The sequence below is a fragment of the Micromesistius poutassou genome, assembly GCF_964030765.1.
Source record: "Micromesistius poutassou genome assembly, chromosome: 2".
Classification (NCBI taxonomy): domain Eukaryota; kingdom Metazoa; phylum Chordata; class Actinopteri; order Gadiformes; family Gadidae; genus Micromesistius; species Micromesistius poutassou.
In genome coordinates this window covers 18,773,918-18,789,414 of record NC_140272.1, presented here as the reverse complement: position 1 = coordinate 18,789,414, position 15,497 = coordinate 18,773,918, and the positions used below count along the sequence as shown (strand labels likewise).

At 47.3% G+C, this 15,497-nt stretch overlaps 1 protein-coding gene across 1 annotated transcript in view; it reads left to right on the top strand.

The window, feature by feature from the left end:
• Positions 1-6,104: 6,104 nt before the first annotated feature.
• ncoa3 (nuclear receptor coactivator 3) overlaps positions 6,105-15,497 on the top strand; it is a gene marked incomplete at its 3' end in the record, with an annotated part of 34,201 nt that continues 24,808 nt past the window's right edge. Inside the window, exon 1 of the mRNA XM_084463457.1 lies at positions 6,105-6,174. The remainder of the gene's footprint in view (positions 6,175-15,497) is intronic.

Sequence of the window (15,497 nt, the reverse complement as noted above, 5' to 3'; positions counted from 1 at the left end):
ACGGTGGCTGCTGGGTCTTTTATCAAATATGGAGGATCCTGTTCCACAGCCTTGACACAGTGCAGATCGGATTCCCCTCCCTGGCTGTGCTCTGAGACAGTGTGGGTGGGTGTGTGCGTACGTGTGTATGTGTATGTGAGGCGTCCATTTTGAAGACTCTTTCTCTCTCCGTCTCTCTTTCTCTCTCTCCCTCCCTCCCTCCCTCCCTCTCTCTCTCTCTCTCTCTCTGCCTGCTGTGCACACTACAGGCAGTAGATGTGTGCGCTTCAGTAGACTGCTGTAGGCAGCCCACATACACCAGAGGACCAGCCTGCTGAAAAGCAGCAGCGATGGCCTTAACAATGAGACAGAACGGAAAATGTCACAGGCCCTTACTAGTCCAAAACACACAGGCGGGCGGCTGCCAACAATCCTTTCCCACTGACTTCCCAATGCTCTCATGAGATAGATGTATGTACCAGAGATTGTTGTACTGCATCAAACCATATCTTCGATACGACCGTGTCACACAAACTCTCTCACAAAGTGTCATTTTGTGTATCAAATTCTTTGTTACAAAAAAATGATTGGGAGGAGTATTGGACACTAGTTATTTTTCCCAGGAAATTTTGTCCATGTAAACATGGGTAACAATTATTTTAGATTGATCCACACAATGTCAGGATATAGAGTCAGGAGCCCCCATTTGCCTGCACGTCACTAATACAAACATAATATATCATATAACTGGTAGTTTGCAGTAATATTTATGATATAACCAGAAAGCTCACAAAGTGAATGCCCAAACTGAAGCAACCTCTTCGGTAAACACGACCCTTATTCAAACCAGAAGGTTGTCAAGGTTCTGTGCAGACAGGAGGACAACCAAGGGCCATGAAGGTCACCAGGAAACCTGGGGCAGGCTGGTTCATCGTTGAATAATTTAACCATGAGGACCAGCTATAATGAGGACTCTGTGACAAACGAACGTCGATCTAAGTACTCACGCCGGCGGGGAATGAAAGGATTAGAGGCATTACCAAAACTCCCCATTCACAAAAAAGCCCCCCGGCTCTGAAAAGATTTTCAGGTTGAAATAAATACAGGATGTTGCCGGACCACGGTGAGGCAAAAATTCAATGGCAGCCGTTATATCCAGGCCAGCAGTCCCCTGATCTAGGCTAAGATAGTTTCTATGTCAACAGGCGATGGCCCAATCAGGATCCACAAATAAGACATGCAGCGGGGATTCATGACAACAACGTCGCCTTTCTGGACGGGGTTGGTCGATATGTCACGGTCGACGTGTGTCACGTGTGCGAGCCTCACCTAGTCCAAGGTCCCAGCTCGTGCTCCTGCTACTGTGGGGGAGAAAGGCTGCACTGCAATTTCCTTCATTTTTCCTTATCGTCCTCCACTCCTCTCGCATACCATTACCCAGAATTCTTCAAGCATGAGGGACAGAAAGGGGAAGCTTGCTCAAATGGCTACTGCACACAGAACTCCCACCGAGCACACCATTGGGCCCATTCAACTTCTCTATAACCCCGGAATCAATAGACTAGGATTAGAAAACAAGCACCCTCCTTTGACTTTAGGGATCAGTAGTCTCTGGGGTTCCCAGGACTATGCCTTCCCAATACGGGTCTCATGGTTTTCTTATGGTGGTCAAAAAAAGGGGACGTGACGGTGAGAACTGTGATGCAGAAAAAAACATGGGAGGAAAAAAAAAAAAAAAAAAGGGCAAGTCTCTTTCCCAAAAGAAGCCACACATCTGACCGCCTATCTATGCTCCAGCCCCAGTTCTTGCTGTGTTGTCAGTTTAACCATGTCTTAATAGCAGCGCTGCTTCCCTCCCCACCAAACACCAGCTCCCCATTCTCTCCTCTCCTGCTGCTGCTGCTGCTGCTGAAGAACTCTTCAGCAACGGCCTGCCATTTTGAGAGGCCAGGTCAGGCAGCCTTGGATTTGGATCTCTTGCCTCTTGCTTCCCACGCCGCAATCCTATCCACCCAAGTGCCCCAGAGGAAACTGTCTTCCCTCAGGTCAATAATGATCATCCATTAAATCTCCTCCTCTGTGTCGCGGGAAGTCATCTTGTCTCATGACTGGTGTGCTCTGTTCCTTCTTCCGGGCTCACACACACCACACTGTACGTGAGGTGCCAGGCAGAGAGCCTCCCTCTCTCTCTCTCTCCCCCCTGTATGTCAAGACGAACCTGCATGACTCAGGGACATGGATCTCACACATTGGCTGGTGCCACGTCAACAGAGTAGTAAAATAAGGAAAATCATGCTTACCTCTGTGGATGCATGGCTAACAAACTCTGTGTGATGTATCAATGCTTATTTAAACATGGAGGACAGCCTTGTCAGCCCTCACCCTGCTCAGAGCACAGCCTCGATTCTCAGAGCTGTCTGATCTACTGCACTCATAAAAGGCCCGCCAGGAGTGGCCACTGCCGCGGAGGGAAATGTAAGGGGGCCGCTGATTGGCCACTGCACTTCCTGGCTGCCTCGCTATTGTTTAGCACGTCGGCAGTCTGGGGCGCTGTGAGAGGAACGAGAGGATCAGGGCCTGAATCAAAAAGCAATAAAAGCACCACAGCCAGCGCACAAATTAACTTGCTGCAGAGAACACATCCCACAGCTGTTAAGGATTCTTTAGCTGGTTATGTTATGTAACCCATCTTTTCTCCTACAGGGACAAGTATAACATGTGTGCATATGGACAGGCCTGAGGCCTACACGCTCATGGAAACCTTTGTCTCACTAGATCACACCCAAATGTTAAACTGTCCCTGACAGGAAGTAAGAAAAAAACCTGTTATACAAATACAGGGCCAGGCCAAGTAGGCTCCAAGTGGCTGTATTTACTTAGAGCCAGAAAGCAGCACAAATAGTTAACATGCCAGGATCATATGTTAGGTTATTGCCAATAAGTTAAACCTCTAATCTTCTAATTTCACAATCCATCTGACTTCATATATACATGCCCTGAATTAATAACCTACAGATTCTGGTCTCTTATTTCCTACATTGTATACTTCGCTATGATTTATCTGAAGGTTATTAGCTGTAGAGCTGAAGCAAGATGGTTATTCATGTAATGTTTTGTTTTTTGGTCTTATTGATTTCCACTCTGAAGCTTGAAGTAGCCGAAACAGAATGTTCAGTAGCCACTTCCTTTTACCCTATTGTCAACAACATCATTGAATAGAGGTTAAAGTCTGATCCTTGTCTATCTCTCTGTCTTTTTTATATCTACATATAGTAGACCATGACACTGCAAGAATGTAGTCTTGAATGAAGTGAACAAATAGTTCATGAATTAAATAAACATTGTTTTAGTTGATTATATTAGGAACACTGTCCTGTGGGGTGAGTGATCTAGAAATATAACATTAACCTACTTATAATAGTCCTTTATAGGCTGCAGTAAAGAAGCGACCCCTTGTGCCATCATAGTAGTAGTGCAGTTGATACAAGATCTTCAACAGGGACTAGCTAAAGCCAAGAGGGGGGTAGAATTAATTACGGCTTTATATAACGACCGCATTATAAAACGGTATGCCAAAAAAATATTCGATGGTTTTATTCTAGTGTCGTTGGTATAGAAAAGCAGGCGCAGTTATAAAGTCCTTGGTATATAATTTACAAGGGGCACATTTGTTTGAAGTAGGCTACATAGAATTGCCCTTAATCGTAAGGCAATAGTTAAGACGACCCAGTTTGACTCGTTCTAAAATTGCACGGTGAGAAAACGATTCGGCTCCTGCATGTAAAGTTTGCCTCAGTTAGACGTGACGCGGTTTGAAGAACAAAACACATTTTAAACAGTTGACCAGTATTGTCTTTCGGTCACCATAGATGTGTGCAACATGAGAAAACACACCGAAGACCACCCCGCCATATAAATGCAGGAATCATGCTGTAGATGGCAATGTCGGGCTTGTTTGCGTTTTGCCTGCAAATTACCATAAAATGTGGGCTGCCTGCCATGTGATCCCTGCTTTTCAACTACGTTTTTTTTTTTTCATTGCCGAACGTGTCAGCCGAAGCTCAAGAGCAAACAGTAGGCCTACCATGAGAGGCCTGCGCACAAATCACATAGTAAACGATGCTTAGTGTCCCAATCTATGCACGTCGAAATATTTATTTTAATGGGACCTATTTATTGACCTTATTGTTAAGTGTATTTATTTCGCTATGTATTAGAAATGTGTAACAAATACTTTGACCCAGCCTAATAGCATCTAATAAACTAACCTTCTGCTTTGTGTTCTGGCATCCGATCTTGTTTCTGTAATTGGGTTGACTAACTTGAGCCGTTTTTCGTTTTAATTATCCCGGTTTGCTCTTGGTGGTTGTGTGTAGTTTTGCGTCATCTTGGTCGTGTCGCGGGGGAAGGGCCGCTGTTTGGAGCAATGGGGAGGCACGCTGTTAGTTGTTTGCAGGTAAACCCATCTGAATACATTAATGATTATAGGGCTATCTCCTGTCCTTTCAAACTGTTATCTCCTTTCAACGTGGAGAGGCTAAGTGGGGATGGGGGTGGGATAAGTGTCTCACTGACAGGGAGGGGGAGGTCAGTCTTCTGTGTTTTGTGGGGGAAGGGGCACAAACAGAGGGCTATGGGCCCCGCTTAGGTCTCTGTGGAATGTAATTGAGGCTCTTTCTCTCTCCTGCTCCCTCTCTCTCTCCTGCTCTCTCTCTCTCTCTCTCTCTCTCTCTCTCTCTCTCTCTCTCTCTCTCTCTCTCTCTCTCCCCTCTCTTTCTCTCTCTCACACACACTCACAAAAAATCATACAAATCGCATGCAGTAAAAAGGGCACCGTGTGTGGTGTAGAGCCGAAGGATAATAGCTATAGACCACAACCCATAAAATATCCAGCAAACAGCATAGCGTACACAATATTGTATAGCTTATTTGCAAGTTAGAAGTAGGCCATTGGTGACATGTCATGGACTACTAATGTAAATATTTATAGCCTATAATTTGCCAATGGCAAACTCAAACAGTTGAATCAACATGTTGGGAATTGTATGACGGAGGCAATGAACTTCACCAATCTCTTCTCACTTTGTTGAGACTTTTATCCAAAAAGAAAAGGATAACTTTTTTCCACGGGAAGCTTAATAAAGTTTGGTTTTCAATGGAAACCTCAATTTTCATTGTATAGACCTTAAAACGGTGATTGTTTATGGAATTATGTGCCGAAAGGAAAGCGCAAGTGAAGGACTAATTATCACTGCCTCCTCTCCGCCCCAACCCGTCCCCTCCCCTCCCCCTCCCGACGTTGCCCCCCCCCCCCCAGCAGTTGAAATTCTACACGAGTGTGTCTTACATATCACCATGGAGACAGTTTCTTCCATCTTCCATAGCTGTTATGCAGAGGCCATACAGCTAGTCGTAGCCTACCCGGCAATTAGTTTGCCGGTGCAAGTCCCTTATACACACCTAGTTTCAGATGTTGAATATTGAAACCAAATTAAACGTGTCTTTGAATAGGCCTACACATATGGACGGGACCCACTTGTGTTGGAGTAGACGATGCATGTTTAATAGCTGACATAATTGATGGATACTGCTGCAATAAATTACCAAGTCACTTAACTTTTGACTAGGCCAATGTGACGCAAATGCGTAAGAGTAAGTTGGTATAGTTAGCCTACTATGCAGAACATGGAAAACATGATTTATATGAAGCCTTTAAAAACTAAGTCCACTGCACAATTTATCACGAGGTCGTTCATATATCATAGCCTATACCTATTATGATGGTACCTATTCAATTGTTAATCCAGCTATCACAAATTACCAATATCCTTTTTTACGTTTCTTACTTTTTGTGATGTGAATGGTCGCATAGAGAGCGCCTATAAATAAACTGATGCGTTAAGAATCTCTCTTCTCCCCCCCTCGCCTCCCACCAATAATATCCTTGACTGCTGCTCTTCTCACCTACGTGTATTTCTGTTTGTGTAGTTTAGTCTCAGAATGAGACGTTCCTCGTAACAGGGAGCCGGGGGAAGAGGAACTACGATACCCAGAAGGCGCCTCGCTTCTCCACAAGCTGGCTTCTTGCGCTTTGGGAGTGTTTTCCATTTAAACAAACAGTCCTGCTGAAGATGGCGGAGAGTTCATAGACGCGAAAAAGAGAGACTGGTCTACTCAATGAAATCACAGAGGCCGGTGAGTTTTCAACCATTTAAGCCACTAAGGTGTCTCTATTGTACCGAGAAACCGAGCGATTTTTACCGCACTATGGTTTACTCTTAGCCCCTTAGCGAAGCAGTTTGCAGCGTTAGTCCTTTGCTAAGCAGTCTGGGTTTTACCGTGATACAACGAGCAGTCGCACCGTCCCTCTGTTGTGGTGTGTTCGCCGTGTTCTCAACTCTTAACCAGAGGTTTCTTTCTCGTTCCGCTTACCTGTCTCCCCCGTTTAGTTTTGGGTTGTTTCGGTAGCAGTGTGTTTTTTTTAAATAATGTGATACAAAGTTTACGACTGGATAGCGAGCAGAGCATCACACCGCGGATTCGGCGCTGGGAGATGAATGTACGTCGATACTAGTGTGAACTCCTTTGTATGTAAACAGGTAGAATACGGTAATCTTTGTAACCAATCCAAGATATCCTCGTTTTATTTCGCCGAATAACTTCTTTTACTTTTACGGCTCGACCTTTTGCAACACTGTAGCCAGTGAAATGCACTCTCGGTTTGTCGAGGATTACTCTCGCAGGACACCATAGGCTCAACGTAGTTCTTCCGATGGTCAAGTTTTCAGTACACAATGTGTATAACGCTACGGCTCGTTTTCCTCACTTTGCCACGGGCTGGTGATTGTGTTTTGATCTAAAACACACGGGACCCTGTAGCATAGTGTTTATTTTTTTTAATGTTCGGACATCGGTATTTGTTAAGATGTTGTGCCTGAGGTGGACCATGTTACGTGCATGTTGTAACATAGGCTAACATGTTACATGATGTCACGTTAGAGCTAAAGGTACCAGCCTGCTACCAGTAGCCTACATCTACATATATATTTAGGCACTGTTGAGAGACACTGGGATACTGTTAAAGATCGACGTGTTTAACAGTAGATTTGAAGCTTGCCAGGGTATTTAGCAGCACTGCTCCCCGGGTCATACTATAGACCTGCTGCTTCCATGGTTAAGAAGTCTTCGCGTTTGCACCTTTCCCAGCAGCACGGGGATTCCTCCGGAGCTTGCTCATGGGCAGTCATAATGACGTTAGTCATGGCAGAAACCCATGTTGCTGTCTAGGTGTGCTGTATCTCGCTTTCCATCGGTGCAGCCTTGCCTATCCACCGGGTGTCCCTATGTGGTGATGTCTGAAACATGTAGACACAATTGTCCACGCCGAGTGATGATACAGATGATCCCTTGAACGTTTATTATGAACTTGGCTTTTGTGATCCTCCCTGTCAACTGTGTTATTGGGGAAGTTAGGATACATCAAGCGCCGCACATTCCTCAACTGGGTACAGATGTCTTTATTGTGAGTAGGTTATATGTCGGAATGCCATTAGTAAATCCCACGGATGCAGTATTTTTGTAGGTGGTGAGATGACCACTATGGGAACCTGTGCGAAGAACGCGTTCAGCTCATATTTGTGGCAAATGGTGCCCCCTGTCCTCTTTATCTCTCTTTCTTTCTCCCTCACACGGCGCGTCAGGCTGCATTAACAATGAATCAATCTTTGGGGGAATTCTTTGACGGCAGATGGGGTGAAGAAGTGACTTGGGTGCATAGCTTTCACTCTTTGTCTGCCAGTCCCTATGTGCTCTCAATAATTCATTAACTTATCACATTTTCTCGTGGGACTTGAGAGGAGAAACTCTTTCAGCATACCAAATTGTGAGAAGATCAGAGGTGATCTAGGTATTGCCTGTTGAGGCTACTCTGTGCAGGTTTGTCGTTGACACAGTTGTCCCAAGTCAGTAGTAAATAGGACGAAGCATGGGGATTTTATTTCATCTCGAGTGGATCACCAAAAAGGACACAGTTGTGCTGTTATTGAAATACTCAAGCACCGAAAGTGTGATGCTGTTTCAAGTGGCAGCGTTGTATCACATGTTTCTGAAATACCTGCCCACACTCCTGTCTTGCCTTTTTTTATAAAGCGACATATTTGCAGCGCTGCTGTCTGAGTTGGTTACATTCCTTCGGTGTGTTGTCAGACGCAGCACAACAAGAGAAGGCGGTAGCAGCTCCCGAGTTCTTGCTGTAAGTTAAACGTCCAATCACCCCGCAGGCATGCGCTTGAACCAACCACACCAGCTCCAGGCTGCAGGAGGCACGGAACCTGAAAGTTAAAGCCGATTGTTTCCCTAATTGAAATTTGACTCCATGGTACCTTTCTGTTCTGCAACAGGAGGGGGGAGGTGGTTGTGAGGGCACAGCCAAACAAGCAAGGGGGCTACCTCTCTTGGCTGTTACATGCTTGGCTCTGTGTTTCTGAGCTCCTACCAAGTCAGAGTGTTGGTGGTGAATACAATTGTGGTTTTCTTGTTGTTTTCTTACACATGGGGTTTATAATAAGGCCTGTTTTGACTCAAAGCCAGGATGTAGTAGAATCTGCCCGCTCTCGTAATTAATTGTCGTTTTTTATTCGTTCACAAGCCATTTTGACCCGTGTGTGTTCAGTTGAACACAAGTTGTTTCACTTTTCAGCCTTCCACAGCTAAATAAAGAGGTCTCTTAAACCGGATCGTTGTGTTTCCACCTTCTGAAATATTCAAAGCAACGTTGCCCAGACAAGTAAACATTACGTGATGAGCAGAGTTGCTAAAACTTTTTTTTTTTCCCTCTCCTTCTCCTTCTCCTTGCGAAGGAAGGAAGCTATGCAAACAAGCCCATAGTGACCAGTTCAAGATTGCAGTCCAGCTCCACATCTCAGTTGCATCTCATTCATTCAACAACCCCTCTCTCTCTCTCTCTCTCTCTGACCCTCTCCCTCAACTCTGAGGTAAAGGCCAAATGCTGGGCTAGTTGAGCCATATGTGAGCCACGCACACTTCTTAAAAAGCCAAACAGGCAGCCTGAAGCAATCATTGCACCCAATTCAAGTTTATAACCAGCAAGTCTTTGGAACAGTTCACTCGCTGGAGTCACAGCTGATTGGACGAAAGAAAAAGTTTATTAGGGAGGGGGGGGGGGGGTGCCAAGAGCTTTGCCCCCCCTTTCTCTGCCCTTCCTCTTTAACTTCACCCACCACCCCCAACTCTTTAACTTTCTCTCCCTCAGCTGAAGAATGCCCATAAACAGGATTCACCTGAACCAATCACAGGGGGGAGAGTGACCGAGACCTAGTTTAAATTTTACCGTAGTAAAACGCTAGTCAAAGTTTGTTGTTTTGTTTAGGGCCTCCGTTCTAAAGTCTCTTTAGGGGTGGAGACTCGGGGGTGGAAAAAAGTTCAGTTTGTGGATAAATGTTACCAGATGCTCTCTCTCTTTCCCACTCACTCTTTCGCTCCCTCTCGTTCTTTCTATTTCTGTTTCTCTCTCTGTGTTGCTATTTCCTTCTGTCTGTGTGTGTGTGTCTCTTGTCTCTTTCTCGCCACGCTTTGTGTGTGTCTCTCTCTCTCCCGGGTTCTGTGTCCACCAGGCAGGGGGAGAAAGAGAGAGAGAGGGGGGGGGAAAGCCGGTGAAGAGGACGGCGGTGTGGTGGGGGGAAATCAGTGGGCGCGGTGGCAAGTTTTTAAAGTTCTGGATGAACTTCTCAACTCCTCCGCGGACACCTTGCTTTCATTCTGCCCTTCCTCTCCTTCCTCCCACTCGAGTGCCCACCCCCTTTTTCCTGCCCGACGTGTCCCCCCCCCCCCCCCCCCCCCCCTCCCTTTGCCTCCACCCCTGTAGTCCAGAGGAAAGTCAAAGTCTTGAATGACACAGAGTTCCACCTCGATGTGAGAGGCCCTGGCCCTGCTCAAACACCTGCTTAATGGCCTCATGTCAACGCTGTGCCAGCAACGGTTAACCCATCCTACTTTAGATGCCCCCTTTCCAACTCCCTCCCCAACACTTTTCTGTTGCTAATTGGGGTTGGATGTTATTTCCCTCCCTCCCCTTTTCTGGATTAAGTGGGAAAAAAAAAAAACGGTTCGGTCACCGTTCTAGCATTTTGACTCTTTACTGTGATGTTGTTTATGAAGCGTGTAGTTAAAGCAACGCATGGGTCACCTTGTTCGTTGCGGGGAAACCAGGGAGGCTTTCGTTTTTGTTTTTTTTTATTTCCGCCTGAATAGCAGAACTGAAATGTTTGTCACTGCGTCTGTGCTGTGTTGTGTTACGCTCTTCTTGTAACACTCTTCTTGGTGCACTGCTCTGTTATCGTAGTCAAACTGAACCCGATGGTTCTGTTTGACTACAGGCTGATTTGCCTGACGCAGGATAAGCCTTTGCTTTTCCTTTTTTTGCCATAGGATATTTTACCTTCTCTTGGAGGCGGTGTAACGCGTTTGTAATGATGCCCGATGGTTAAAGCATTGCCCGTCTATAGGAGTCACACGTAGAAGTGTGCACTGCCAAAGTCTGCTGAATTTTTCAGTTCCACAAACCAGTTGATTGCAGTCGGACCTGAATTGTCATAAAACCGTAATAGTCTGAATACATCGAACAAACTAGATCTACTCCTTATTATGTGCCATAAACCTAACGTGCGAGTTGTCAGCGAAGAATGGCCCAAATACCTGTCACAATGAATTCAGCGCTTTAATCTGTAACATTTTGTAGCACAGAAAATACCTTGTGCCAGAATTTACAGCTACGTTTGAAATGTAGCTGCCAAGGGTGTTTGCGTTAAACAAGTGCAACCACTTTGGTGTTGGCACGCCCTGAGCCAGCACGATATTCACATCAACGTATCCTGGAACGTGCCGACTACGGCTCAGGGCCCCAGCATGAAGTGCATGGAGGACAACTGCTATCACCACCTACTGTCCTGTTGCTCAGTGCCTTGCTTATAAGAGAGAGGGAGAGAGCCTGATTAGCTTTGCAGGCTTAAACACCCAGCAGATGGAGCAGAATACGGTGCCACTAAGGCAAGACCAGACATGGTGTGTGTGTGTGTGTGTGTGTGTGTGTGTGTGTGTGTGTGTGTGTGTGTGTGTGTGTGTGTGTGTGTGTGTGTGTGTGTGTGTGTGTGTGTGTGTGTGTGTGTGTGTGTGTGTGTGTTACAGAGTCCAATCCAAAGCACGCACACACACACACACGCTTTCCCTGTGTTGTCAGTTCAACACTGGGTGGTGACCCCTGTAGCCAGCGTGTCCTCATAAGTCATTTAAACACACTTTTAATAGTGTTAGCCTGGACCCCCATCCCCATGTGGCGAGGAGGGCACACACTGCCCCTCCGGAAGTCTGTGAGGGAGAGCGAGAAAGAAAAAAATGTTTAGAGAGACCACTGAGGTTTTTCCGTACGTATTCTTCCCTTGTTATTTTTTTTGTTGTTGCAGAAAACGCTTGAGCTCTAATGACTTATTTGAAAGTCATTCAGAGAGGTTACTGCCCTTCGTTTTATTTTCCGATCCAAGTTATTGTTAACCCGGTTTTCAATCGGAGGAAACTGTTAAGAGTGCAATGCCTTCTTTCAGAAATCTTAACCCAGGTTCTGTTCGACAAACAGAACTGGAGAAAAGAATCAGTCAGGAGAAGAGAGAGACAAGGAGATTGGAGGCAGCATCAGAACCTCTTTTGAGAGGAATTCTTTGCCCAGGGGGTCAAAGTTCAGGTGCTGCGGTGCGCTGCGCTGCGCGCCGATTGGCTAAGGAAAGGTGAAATGAAAACCACGGTAAACTTTTGACCCCGGTGCAGGAGCTGGGCAGGAACGCCCAGCCACTGCTCTGGCCTGTTGGAACAGAGCCTGCTCTCTTCCTGTGTTTACCCCACCAAGCCAGCCCGGGCGGAGGGAGAGTGGAGCAGGGGAAGAGAGGGGAGGGAGGGAGGGAGGTGGGGGTGGAACAGAGGGAGGGAGGGAGGGAGGCTCGGTGAGGGGGAGGGATCGAGAAGGGGAGAGGAAAGCGGCAGCAGTGCTGCAGTCTAAATGCATTGATTTTCTTCTGTCACAGGTACAGCGGCGCTAGCAACCGTTCTGCTTTTTTGTAAGACAGCCCTATTCTTTTAAGGTGTGTGTGTGTGTGTGTGTGTGTGTGTGTGTGTGTGTGTGTGTGTGTGTGTGTGTGTGTGTGTGTGTGTGTGTGTGTGTGTGTGTGTGTGTGTGTGTGTGTGTGTGTGTGTGTGTGTGTGTGTGTTACAGAGTCCAATCCAGATTGTGTGTGTTAGTTATCTGACCCAGCAGCATGGAGGCTAAGCAGAGATGGGTGCTCTGGCTTGCCAGATAAAAGCCTTTTTTTTTTTTGCCAGTGATTAATGAACTCATTTCCATAATATTAGCCTTGGTGTGACCACCGTCTCCGATAGCAGAATACAGACTGTTGGGGGGGGGGGGAAAACAATATAGGGTTTCTCTCTGGTCCTCGCGTACCTATATGTAGCCCCAACAAATCAAGATTATTGTCAGAACGATGAGGTTTAGAAGGGATATCGTAATGGTGTGTGTGTGTGTGTGTGTGTGTGTGTGTGTGTGTGTGTGTGTGTGTGTGTGTGTGTGTGTGTGTGTGTGTGTGTGTGTGTGTGTGTGTGTGTGTGTGTGTGTGTGTGTGTGTGTGTGTGTGTGTGTGTGTGGAGTCGAATGTATTGTTGGTCCACACACGGGGTCTGTCCTGCCTTCTTTCTACTCTTTGTCTATATTGATGATGAATGGTATTGGGAGATGCAAAAGGCACACACCCCCACAAACCCTTCCCCCCCCCCCCCCCCCTGCCACCACTCCCCCCCACCCCCACCCCCATCGTGGAATCTGCCATCTCTTTGTCTGCACCTTCATTTATTTTCCTGGGGTTTTTCTGCACACTGCAGTTTGGGTGAGCAAAACGGGGCAGATGCACGCCAGCCATTTGAACCGTGTGCGTGTTGTGTCGTGTGTGTTTTTGTTGTGGGGCTGGGTGGAGGAGGGTTTGCTGATAGGGGGGGGGGGGGGGGGGATGGTCGCGGGGGGGTTCCTCTGGTTTGAACTTAATTTTCTCTTCCGTCGTTCTTTCAGCCCCCAACGTGTGTGTGTGTGTGTGTGTGTGTGTGTGTGTGTGTGTGTGTGTGTGTGTGTGTGTGTGTGTGTGTGTGTGTGTGTGTGTGTGTGTGTGTGTGTGTGTGTGTGTGTGTGTGTGTGTGTGTGTGTGTGTGTGACCACTTTTCTGTGTCTTATTCATAGTCAAGTGGTAGTGTTATACCCTCTAATCAAAGTCTTTCATCATAAAGTTCATACGTCAATTTAATTGGGATGCAAATCGTTATCTAAAATGTTCAGTTTTTGCTATTGTTTTAGTATCCAGGAAGCTGCCATCAAAGTGTCATTTCATATCATTTTTGACGTGACCAGATCTTGGGCTGTCTGGTCTGGGGATGTCTGGTCTGGGGCTGTCTGGTTCTGGATGTCCTCAGTGGTCCGCTCCACTTACCCCTGAAACAAGCCTGAACCTGGGACGCAGCTAACATCGGTGCATCCAGACCGAAGGTCGGAACAGACCTCAACATAAAGACATTTTGGTTTGGCTCCAGTGGACACTGACTTGATAAATAATTGAATCAACGTCACTCTTCAGTAGTGTCTCGTTTATTATTTTACAGGCCTTATGTTATCTTCTTTTTCTTTTTATTGTGTTCAGGTGTGTACCTCGGCTCTTTTAACAAACTCGTTGCGTGTTAGAGACACTGACATTCACCAAAAATAGTCCCGCTTAGCCCAGTTTAAACGTTGAGCAGATCACTTCAGCAATCAGTGGTTCTTCCGAGCGATCCCGATCCCGATGCGGGAGAGGAGCAAAGAATTATCCAAAGAGCCAAAACCAAAAAAACCTCAGTGTGGACAGGAAGCAGAGGCCCGTGTTTGTGTGACAGTGTCTTCAGAGCTCCCAGCGCACTGCAGCAGCAGCAGCAGCCCAAGGAACAGAGGCCATCTTGAACCTCGCTCTGCACTTTTTAAAACTTTTATTCCAAGTCCTGACATGCACACACATGCCTGGCACATGTCCTCACCACCACCACCACCATCTCCTCATCTCCACCTCCCCCCCCACCTCTCCACAACCACCACCCTGCTCATCCAGTCCCATTATGTGTCTGCATTCCCTGTCTCACCCATTAAGTGTGTGTGTGTGTGTGTGTGTGTGTGTGTGTGTCCGACCAACCAACCAACCACCAGCAGGCATGGTGTTGTGTGTGCGTGTCAATGTTAAGCCGTCCGCTTCTTAAAACCTTGGTGCTCACCCATCCCATCGCGCAGGATGGGGATTGTTGAGCTGAAAACTGTTGCCCGACCCTGGGTGGCGTGACAGCCCATTGGAGCCCTGCCACCGGGGGGCCGTGGCTCCAAGTGCACCGGTCGCACTCAGGAGGTGGGGGTGGAGGGGGGCGGTGCGGGGGGGTGGGGCAGCTCTTTGAAGCAAAACAGGAAGTCATTTTCACTCTTGTTTCCTCATTGCACTTGATGTCCAGAACTTCAGTAGACTACGTGTGTGCGTGTGTGTGTGCACGCACACAACTTCATTGGGGGTGTAATGACCTCAAGGCCTCCTCCTCCTCCGTAGTAGTAGTAGTCATCGGTACATGTGTCTCCCATCCATCCTGTTCATTACTTAATAGCTTTATTTCAATTTCAAAGAGCGATCGTCAACGGCGGGTCCTTCTCTCCGTTCTAGTTCACCCTGTGGGTGCTGGGGGAGGGCTGTCTGCCGGAGCGTGTGTGTGTGTGTGTGTGTGTGTGTGTGTGTGTGTGTGTGTGTGTGTGTGTGTGTGTGTGTGTGTGTGTGTGTGTGTGTGTGTGTGTGTGTGTGTGTGTGTGTGTGTGTGTGTGTGTGTGTGTGTGTGTGGTGCCCATCCTCGTCTCCGGGAGCTCGGATTGCAGGCTTTACATCCATGCAGGAATGCCGTCTCACACTATTCTGCTCCTCCTAGTGTTGTTGGCCCACTGAAGGGCTTCCCTGGTTAGCTCCCCCTACTGAGCTATCCTCCACGCTGCCCTCCCCCCCCCCCATGCTGCCCCCCCCCCCCCCCCACGCTGCCCTCCTCCCCCACGCTTGCCCTCCCCCCCCACACGCTGCCCTCCCCCCACGCGTCCCCAGGTCCCTTGCCCCCACAACCCCCCACCTTTCTACTGCCTCTCCTTTTTAATCCCGGACGTCTGTTTTGACTCTTCATCCATGCATCTCGGGTCACTTTCCCTCCAATTTTTTTTCTATTATATCGATGTGGTTGACTTAAAAAAAAAAAAAGAATAATTCACACTATCTTGTGTCTGTCCCGATTGTTTGAAATTGTAGTTTTCCTCTGTGTGCCTCACAAACCCGTCTGTGCCATTATTCGGCTGTCGCATTTAGCATTAGCGCGCCGCCGGTAGCATGCTAGTGTGACCCCCCCCCCCGACCATTCTCAGTCTCTCCATG